Raw genomic sequence first — 10606 nt, 5'->3', positions numbered from 1 at the left:
CATCTCCTTCTAGTATTGTAAATCCTGAATATCTGGGCAAATACCTTTCTTAACCATTCCAAGTCCACCAAGGACAATGGCCTGCTTAACTCCTATTCTTATCTTTACAACAAAGCAAAGAGCCTAGTCCATGGTTTTGATAGGTGTTTGATAATTGATAAATGATTGCTGGTCTAAAAGGCATTTGTTCCTCTTCATCCAGCACATATTTTGGAACCCCTCGGGGCCAACTTATAGAGAAGAAATTGTTTCCATCTTTGCTACTCACAAGTCCATCTGTTCTACCATCACCTGGGTTACACTTTCATTTTAATAAAATAATTCCATCAGAAATGCATGTGTGATGGCTTGGAGGCTACCGATTTGAAAGGGAATTTTGCCAAGCTTTGTATACCCATTTTGCTCTCAGAGTGTCAGTACCACCTCGATGTAATTCTCTCTGCCTCTCACAGCTCATTCTTAACAGACATTATCTCATCCATCTCCAAAAGACAGGTCACTTTAGTGTTTTTATACTTAGGAGGGAGGGAAGAGATGACCAAAAGGCCTATAGCTGTCTAATGCCATTACAGTAGATTACAAGGTGAGAGTGTTTATGTAGCTTTTTATAACACAAAACTCACTCAGAATACTATCTGAAGATCGCAAAAGGAAAATGTTAATGGCAGGAAATGCTAGAGTAAAAATATTCTCTATGCTTTGGACCACATTATGGAAAGATATGTTTTATAAGGATAATGTGACACTGGTGTTTGCTCTTGTCTGCAAAGTGGTGTGAGCTTGTTTAGAAGTTAACTCTTACCATGCCTGCAAAAGGAAGATGATGGGGATGAATTAGTCTACACTGTCATAAATAAATAAGTGACTAAGCTGAGCCATGGAGAGGTCAGTGACTAGGTGTTGTAGAAGAGAAGAAACTCACATCAGAGTCTTTGTTTCGACAACCATGATGGTAAAGATATAGCACTAAAGGACCTAAAGGACCTTCACAGGATGGTGCCCAGAATGGAGAGGTTGCAACACTGCCATATGGTGAAGGAGTCAATAGTTGTATATGCTGATTTTGGAGAAGATGAGGCCCAAGAGGACATGATCTCAAGGAAATCAGCAAGGTTTGCTTTTAACAAACTTAATACGTAGGACCAAAATAAGAAAGAAAAAAAAAGCCTATAGAAGACAGACTCCTGCTCATTAAAAAGAATAACTGAAATTTAACCATCCTTAAAGTGGTCCAGGTGATCTCAGTAGAGAGGGAGTCCCTTGTGGTTAGAGGAATTCAATCAGAGAGTGGATGGCTGTTTAGAGAGGATCATCAAACAAGAAGCATTGGCAAAAACCACTACCGTTCTGGCCCAGTCCCCCATTATTTGTTATCAGGCTATTGCAATCATCTCCTAATAAGTCTGCCTACTTTGGCCCTTGCCTTTCAGGAAATGTTTTCTAGAGGAACCTAAGTGATCCTTCTAAGAATAAATTAGCTCATGTCACTACTCTGCTCAAAACCATCCTATGAATTCTCATCTCACTTCATGCTAAAAACAAAATCCACATAATGTCCTAAAGAATTTATAAACTATATCCCCTGCTACCTCTTTGAACTGAAGTTTTCTTACTTTCTCCCTACTTCACTCCACTCCAGCCAACTGGCCATCTTGTTATAACTCAAAAACATCGAGCATGTTCCTACCTCAGGACCTTTGCACTTGTTTTTCCTTCTGCCTGGAATCTTGTTTCTGCATATATCTCCTTCTTGGCTAGATCTGCCACCAATTACTGATCTCTTCCCAAAGGCCACTTTCTCAGTGAACCCTTCACAGACTTCTCCTACTCTTGCACCCCCTATCCTGTATCCCTGCTGTATTCTTTTTCATAGCACTCAACACCATCTGACGTGTAATATTTTTTACTTGCTAATTTACTGTCTCCCTCAACCACATAAATACACATTCCATGATGGCAAGGGTTCTTCTCTATTTTGTTTACAAAATATATTCAAAGTACCTGGAAGAGTGACAATGCTTGGCATAAGGTAAGTACTCAGGAAGTTAGGTGTTGAATGAATGAGTAATGCTTCTCAAAAACAGGGCTCCACTTGGAGAAACAAAGCTGTAGGCTTTTCAGAGCTGCTGCAGAGGTGTGAATGAGGTCATGATATCACCACTTTTATATCTAACATGATGTCTCCAACAGAATCATGAAGGGAGGGCCAGAATTCTAAGCCATACACACAAAGGGAGACCCCAGAAAAGACGAACCTGTATTCCAGGCAAGAGGCACAGAGGGCAAGAGGGCTGTGCATTGAGGAGATGCTTTAGGATGCAAAACTGGGCAGAGAAATTCCATTTTGGATGCTTAGTTTATCTGTACAAAGATACTCGGTTGTCTGAGAGCCTTGTCTTTGCTGGGCCCCAAACTTTGTTACTACAAAGCCATATGGTCAATGCTTTCTTTTCCAGTATGGTGAGAGGGGGCGTAGGAATGTTTTCCTTGGCTGTCACAGTCCCAAATCAGAATCTGTAGGATCAAATCCAACAGGAGCCCAGATCTAGCCCTGCACCAGAACAGGCCGGACATTTGGTGTGTGAACAGACAGTCCAGATACCAACCCCCTGTTTCCATTACAAAAATAATAAAAGTTTGAGGGAAATGAGATTGGAAAACCAAAGTAAGTAGAAGACTCAAGACATCCTCCTATTTGTTTTTCTTCTGTTTCTAGGCCCTGATCCAGGAGGGCCCTCTTCCCAATGGTTGCCTGGTTACAGCCTAAGAGGTTCGCCAGGGTAACATCTGGAATAAAGGTGGGCGGGCATGGAGCCAGCCTGCTCAACTTGAGCAGGATCTGAGAAAGAAAGGAAAACAGAATATTTTTTTCTACTTACTCCATAACCTTGAGGACAAAAGAAGGACATATTTGAAATAAACAGAAAATATGTTTAAAGTTTTTCTCTTAAAGGATTATTACAACTCATTAACAAAGCAGAGAAATAGAAAGCATGGGCGAACTCTGAAAAGTTATGGCTCTTTTAATAGGCTGCATTTTGGACTGGGCATTTGTGACCCTTGACCCTGAGCAACTCTAGATTTTGTGTCATTTAGCACTCTAATTCCAAATGATAAAACCTAGTCCAAAGTAGAAGGAACTACATTCAAATAACTAATAATGATACTGGTAAAATTAATAATAAACCTTCATGATTGCTTACCATGTTCTACTGAGGACTTTCCATGTATTCCTTGCAATTCATTTGCAATAATTAGAGATGGTAGGAAATTTCCTACTGAACAGCTCACACTGACCAGGCAATCTGATTCCAGGGCCTGCTTTCTTTTTCAGTCCAATCTCCTGCCTGGGAGGGGTTACCTCCATCCCCAGTGACCATAGCCCCACCCTGTGTTGTGTTTTTGCCATGGGTGAGGGGGGTTATTCAGCACCATGGTTAAGAAGCTGGATGTAGTCTTCCTGAGTTCAAATCAAAGGTCTGTGTTACCGTGAGTGAGTGACTTATCCTTAGTCTCAGGTTCCTCACATGTGAAAGGAGTTAATAATAATATTTACTGTTTCATGGGGTTGTTCGAAGAATGAGAAATGTGAAAAGCACTTGCATACTATGATTACAAATGTTTAATAAACATCTACTTGTTGACATAATTATGTTGATAATTTATATCTTGATTCTTCAACTGATAATATATTCATTGAACAGTTATTACACCAGGAATCACAAGTCATGAGCAACATGCAATAATGGGCTTTGTGGTAAATCCACTGTCTGATGGGTCCTTTCTCATCCTCCATGACTTTAACTTCATGTTTCCCGAGAGAGCGTGTGTGTGTACAGTTGTCCACTGGATCACCCATTCCTTCTCCCAGAGCTGTACTTTGGAAATCCATGTAAAGAAATGAATTTATTTCCATGAACACTTGTGGGTTTTGAAGACATGTTCTTTTTCCTCTGGAAGGAATTCAGATTGGAATTAAAGCCAGAATTATTCCTAGGTGATGGAATTCTTCTAAATACTCATCCTGTATATTTTAATTGAGAATAGAGCTGAACACAAGTATGGTTAGAGTGGTTTGGTTTATTATAAACTATTTCTACATATCTGGATACCCAATTAGAGAAAAAGTTAAGGATACTGGTTCTGGAATTGCATTGACCTTGGTTTCTCAAATGAGTAGGTTTAGCTCTTTGTTCCTGATTTCTTCATTTGTCAAATAAACAGAACAATAATAATGATAATTGTACCTAGTTCCAGGCCTGTTCAGATTACAGAAAAAAATGAAGAGAAGTGCCTAGCACAGTAATAGGTACACAGTAAATGTCTCAGTCAGCTCAAGCTGCTATAACAAAATGCCATAGACTGGGTGACTTAAACAATGAATTTTTATTTCTCATAGTTCTGGAGGTTGGGAAGTGAAAGGTCAAGGTGCCATCAGATTTGCTTCCTGGTGAGGACTTTCTTTCTGGCTTGCAGACAGCCATCTCCTTGCTGTATTCTCCCATGATGGAGAGAGAGAGTTCTGGCATTACTTCCTCTGTTTACAAGGGCACTAATTTTATCATGGGGGTGCCACCCTCATGACTTCATCCAAATCTAATTACCTTTCAAGGACCACACTTCCTAACACCATCACATTGGGGGTTCGGGCTTCAACACTAGAATTTTAAGAAAAATACATTCAGTCTATAACAGTAAGTATAATAAACATGATCTGTGGTATCTCTTAACCATTACCCTAATTTTTCCTATAATTGTAATTTAAGACCATCCTGATTTTAGCTGTAATAGGATGCCTGAAGCTAGAAGCCCTATTCCTACCAAAAATAAAAATAAATCCAGACCAAATATTTTTGTTCAGGCAACAGTGATCACATGATTAATATGGGGACGCCAATAGTAAAACAAGGCAAGAGGGCCACACACAAGTAGAATGTGAGCTCACGATGGGAGGGCACATAACTCTCCTGTTCACCACTGCACCTCCAGCACGTAGCACTGAGTCTGACACCAAATAGGAGCTTTACAAATTTTGGTTATGGCGTTAAAGAACTACTAGTTTCTGGTAAGAAATAATCAGCAAATGAATCCATCATGGTCCCTAGTTATTCATGTGGGCCCAGGAAGAACTCTTGATGAAAAATGTTTTATGCAATATTCTACTCAAACCAGGTTCTATAGGGTCTTTGGCTCAGGAGACATATCTTTTATCAGTCAGATGAGTCTCAAAGGTAATTATGGAGATTCATACAATTCAAAACACATGCATATTTGACACCCTCAGAGTGCCAAGCCCTCCTGCACTGGGTACTCTGGAATCAACAATAGATAAACCACAGTCTCTGCCTTTAAGAAACATAGGGCACAGCTGGAGAGAGAGGCACAGAAAAAAAGAAGTAAACCCATTGTCTTAAGTGCTATGCCAAAGATGTTGTGTGCACAGGGAAGAAGGAAGTAGCTTGGTAGTCAGGAAGATGTCAAAGAGAACACATAATTGAGTCGAGTCTTGTGGATGTAATTGTCAAGCATCCACTTAGGGAAAGGGTGCTCCAGGTAGGGGGACCAGCTGGACAGAGACAGAGAGGTGTGAACAGGCACACAGTATAGGTGGAGTATAATGGCTTAACAATGGGAGATAAGGCTGGGGTCATTCATTCAAGCACCCCCACACCCTGTTTAAAAATTTGATTTCTGTTTTTTTAAGTAACAGGAAGTCAAAAGGAGAAAGAAATGTTTAAAAACCAGTGATATTATTAGGAATTAGTGACAGGCTAGCTGCAGATGGTAAAAAGAGTATGCAGTATCTTATCACACACAAAGGAGGGAGCACATATGTGAAAGGAAGATAGTAAGCCCAAGTTTGGGAGGTGCTCATTGCTACGTGTCTTCCAGGTGGCCAAACAGGCAATGGGTGCTCAGGACAGTGGAGTTTTGGTGGATTCACACTGATGGGGATGGACATGATGTGCTTGCTTGGGGCTGAGAAGGGGCTAATATCTAGAGCAATAATGATTCTTTCTCTTTCCAACATCATGGATTTTTTGAGACACTCTTGTAATACTATGGATTCTCAGTCAGGTAAATGTCAAAGAGCTATATGCATACACATAAAGCCTGCATTCAATGTCAGAATATTCCAAGATGCTGTAGAGAACCACAGAGCACCAGTTAAGAAACTGCGGAGTATGGGAAGAATGACGAGAGGCCAAATTTCAATCCTGGCTGTAAGAAGTTTGAGAAGCTAGGAGAACATCAAATACAAGAGTTGGTAAGTGTCCCAGTCCCCACCACCCCAAGGCACTTGTCTCCCAGAAAGTCAAGTGACATTTGCTTCTGAGTCAGGGTTAGCAGAGTAGACTTTGAACCCCTGTCCCACATTCCCACGCATATTTCTTCCTCCATGTGCAGCAGTGTCCTGATGCACCTTTAGAAAACCTTCATGACTTCCCAATGAAAATGGTGACTGAAGATTCACTCTTTGAATGTCTTTACCACTGTGAGTTACTAACTTGGGCTGTGGAGAAGCATCTTTCCAGGTGGTAGAAGACACTTGGGATTTTCTGAAGGGCATTGCAGAAGGGCAAAACTTACTTAAAAAACAAAACAAAACAATGTGCAGAAACAGCTTCTGGGCTTACAGGTGTTCTTATTTCTCCTACAACCAGCACTCAAAACTTCAGCATTGAGGGTTATGATGGTTGGGGATCATTTGTCAATAAATGGAGAAGTCAGGGGACAGTAAAGGCTGAAACTTTCCTGAATTTCTCTGAAACATTCCTGATGCTCTCTCCATCCATGGTGGGTCACTGTGTAAAGTTGATTGCTCACGACCATTGAGTCTTATTTTAACAGTGTAGCTGCCCCTTCACTGGTCTTCCTCAAGCCAGTATTTCTATCTGCCAGCACCATTGCCCCCATCACCCTCTGCCCATCCTTACCCCTTTCCATCCATCATTCACACTGCCTTTCAAATTATCTTTCTAAAAAGAAAATAATGATGCCAACCTTTCCTTGGTTGTACTGTCAATCAAGACCCTTCCAATATGGTCATCAGACTCACCTCATCAGACTCTTGTTCCCTCACCTCCTACTTCCCCACATCCTGAGCATCAGCCACACCTACAACCCCAGTCCCCAAGGCATGCTGCTCCCCTTACCTGTCAGCATGCACTGCCATCTTGTTCTAAAGTGTCCAGCAAACCTCAATCAGCCTTCAAGACCCACCTCAAGCTTCTTGCCCTCTAGAGTATCCCTTCTGACCTTTTCTGCACTCTCAGCAAAGACAAGTTTTCTTTCCTGGAGCTCCCTTGTTGTTCTCAGCATTTAGCTCTGAGAGCACATGACTGGACATGCGGGATATGATATGTTTGTGTGGGAATGTTGATAGGTTTGTCTCTCCATACTAGACCCCAGCTCCCTGGGAGCCGCTGTGCAGAACATGTTACTGCATGAATGGGTCCAGTGGGCTCCCCAACATGGGTTTTCTGATAAAGTGTCCTAAACTTGGAAGAAATTCACTTTTTCCCCTTTTATGTAGAGTTTGCTAAAATATTGACCCAAGGAGGCACGAGGCATGTTTAACCTATTTAAAAATAGTTATCCAAGACAGGAAGTAAAATGTAAAAATGCAAGGAAAGTAATTCATCCTAAAATCTATGATATCTTTTTTATTAAAGTGGGGGAAAACCTGTAGCATTATTTTATGTTACCGTATGCACTTAGGTACAATTTCAAACTTGTCACAAATTATATTCACCTCATATTGATTTATGTAATTTCAACCTGACTTCTTTCCATTTTCTTCTCTCCCCTCCCCTCCTCTCCTCTCCCTCTCTTCTGCCCCTGCCCACTCCTGCCACATGTTAGCTGACTCCTTTCCCTTTCACTGCCCTGTCCTAGTGAACATAGACCAGGACTTCTAAACATTAATATGCATCTGAATACCACCTGGTCATCTTGTTAAACTGCAGACTGTAATTCAGAAGATTTAGGGCTGAGCCCAAGATTCTGCATTTCCAACAAGCTCCCCAGAGATGTGGACCACACTTTAAGTAATAAGAATATAAAGGGTGGAGGATGAATCAGGCAGAGACTGTGCTATCAACAACGAGCTGGCAGTTTAGGACCAGCCCCTACTTTGCCTTCTTGACAGGGAGTTCCCCTTAGTGTCCACCAGGGCCGCTTCATCACAAACTAAGTACCATTTTTTAAAAAATTAAGATATAATTAATAGACTGGTGATTGCCAGAGGTGTGGGGTTGGGGTGTTCAAAATGGGTGAAGAGGGTCCAAAGGAACAAATGTCCAGTTATAAAATAAACGAGTCCTGGGGATGTGATGTATGGCATGGTATCTATAGTTAATAATTCTGTGTTGTCCATTTGAAAGTTGCTAAGAGAGTGGATCTTAAACATTTTCATCAAAGGGCCTATTCTTAATGGAAGTGGAGAAATATGCGAGAGGATAGGTGTGGAACTGGGAAAAGGGAAGACGGGAACATTTTTTTCCCTGCCCCAGAAATGAAAGTTGGGGTGGTGAGCCCAGGCCAGACCAGCATGCTCACTATTCCAATGTGATTTAATGAACTATTAAAGTTCGGGCTCCAATTTTAAGGCCTCCAAAAAATAGTTAAGGGAATCTCATTTGCATGGTTTGAAAATAAATTAAGAGGGGGATAAATAAAGAGGTTGCATGACTTCCCAGGAATATACCCAGAGGCCAAGGGTCTGGGAGCTTATTCTTCTGCAGAATCAAATTCCACAGTTTAACAAGATTACCAGGTGGTATTTGGGTACATATTAATCAAAGTGGGAACCTAGAGAAGTTCAAGAGTTCCTTCTGTAGAGACTGTTAAATAGGAAAGTGATGAAGTCTTAATAGCTAACCATAGGTTCTTTTGGGGAGCACTGCAGAAGGAAGAGGAATTTGGTGGGACTCTGCAAGTCGCTCCCCGACTCCACTGCAATGTTAAAACAGCATAAAGCCAGGAAATGAGGAGGCTCGGGAAATAGAGAAAGTTTACACTTAGCTACCTCTCTTGAGAAGCTAAGATTTGTCTAGAGGTCCTTGTATTCCCACATACATTGTGGCAGATAGATGATCCTTTTGTCCCACTGTTTGAGAGAATTTTTGGGTTTTGTTTGTTTGTTTATAATTCCATCACCCAGATATGTGTCCCTCCCAGATTTGTGAAATCATGTATTCATTTATTCATTCATTCTTGTTTCATTCCTCTGCAAATACTTATATACCTCTTAGGTACCAGACACTGTCTATGTGTTTTCACAGAAGGTTGTCAAAATAAAGCAAAATAAGATAAAACCCGTCCCACTTACAGCTGAAGTTGATTATATAGCACCCTTTGGTTGCTGTTAGCTAAAAACTGTCCCAGCTTCCCTATTACCCAGAACATATGCCCCCATCTCATCCACAAGCATATCATGATATCACATTGAAGGCCCTGAGAAACTTCAGGCACACTATTGCTATTCCTTCTCTTTGAGCCACCAACCTAAAGACCTTATTTTAAAAGACCGAATGATGTTTTGACCTCATTCCGGATTTATGTTAGCTCGTGCCTGCTGGCTCCTGGCGAGCCCCACAGTCTTGTCTAAATGCCCACCAATGATCTCTTTCACAACCTCTTCTCAAATGGGCCTCGGAGCAAGTAAAAGCATTGCTGCAGAAATTGATAATACCTCTTTATTCACCTTTACAGAATGGGACTACCTTTGTCTGCCTACCGTCTATTCTTATTGTTCACTGTTCCTCAAAAATCACTCCTATATATTGACACTATTTTCCTCATCAGTTGGAGATATCATTCAAAAAATTGAGCTTGTCAGAGCATTCCCTGAGCAGCTAGGTTGGAAATTCACAGGACTTTATTTTTTTAATTTATCACTGCATTATGAAATTATCTTGTTTTCACCCTTAAAAAATATTGCAGAAGTGCTTATTTAAGAATCCCCACCCAGAAAATATTAATGGTGGTTGCCTCTTGAGAGCAGGATTCACAGGGTAAGAAAGATGGAGAAATACTCTTCCTTTTTACTTTATAGTACATACATCGCTTTTGTCTTGGGCACCTTTACATGATCTTTACATGAAACAAACTAATTTCTTTAAAAATGTATACTCTGTTAAGTATGATTGGTGTGAACCAGTTATTGTAAAATCTGGGGATAGTTACCCTTCCAAGACTCAGGCCATGCCCACTTGCAAAGGAAGTGACAGAGCCACAGAAAAGACACAGGACCCACAAAAGTGTCTATGACCCAACCACCTCCATTGTGGGGCCTCACCTCCTTACTGTCAGCCTTGTTCTCTCTGCTCACCTTGTCTGCTTGACTTTGCACAATGTCTTTGTGCCTTTCCACCTGGAGTAACACCATTTGCCTGTGTTTCGGTTTCCCTAACTCATTCATTTGTTCTAGTCTGGGCTTACCTCGTCTCTTCTAGCACAACACATTAAGACTGACTCTGACTGATAGACAACTAGCTTGAACTTGACCTTCCTTGGATGACTTAAGAGAAAGCCAGGTTGGTTTGGAATGAATTGTCCCTGAAGTTTTAGAAGTTCTCATAGAAGGGCTCAGGTATGTGTC

Source organism: Phyllostomus discolor, chromosome 9 (assembly GCF_004126475.2).
Source record: "Phyllostomus discolor isolate MPI-MPIP mPhyDis1 chromosome 9, mPhyDis1.pri.v3, whole genome shotgun sequence".
Classification (NCBI taxonomy): domain Eukaryota; kingdom Metazoa; phylum Chordata; class Mammalia; order Chiroptera; family Phyllostomidae; genus Phyllostomus; species Phyllostomus discolor.
Note: the sequence above shows the minus strand (reverse complement) of the source record.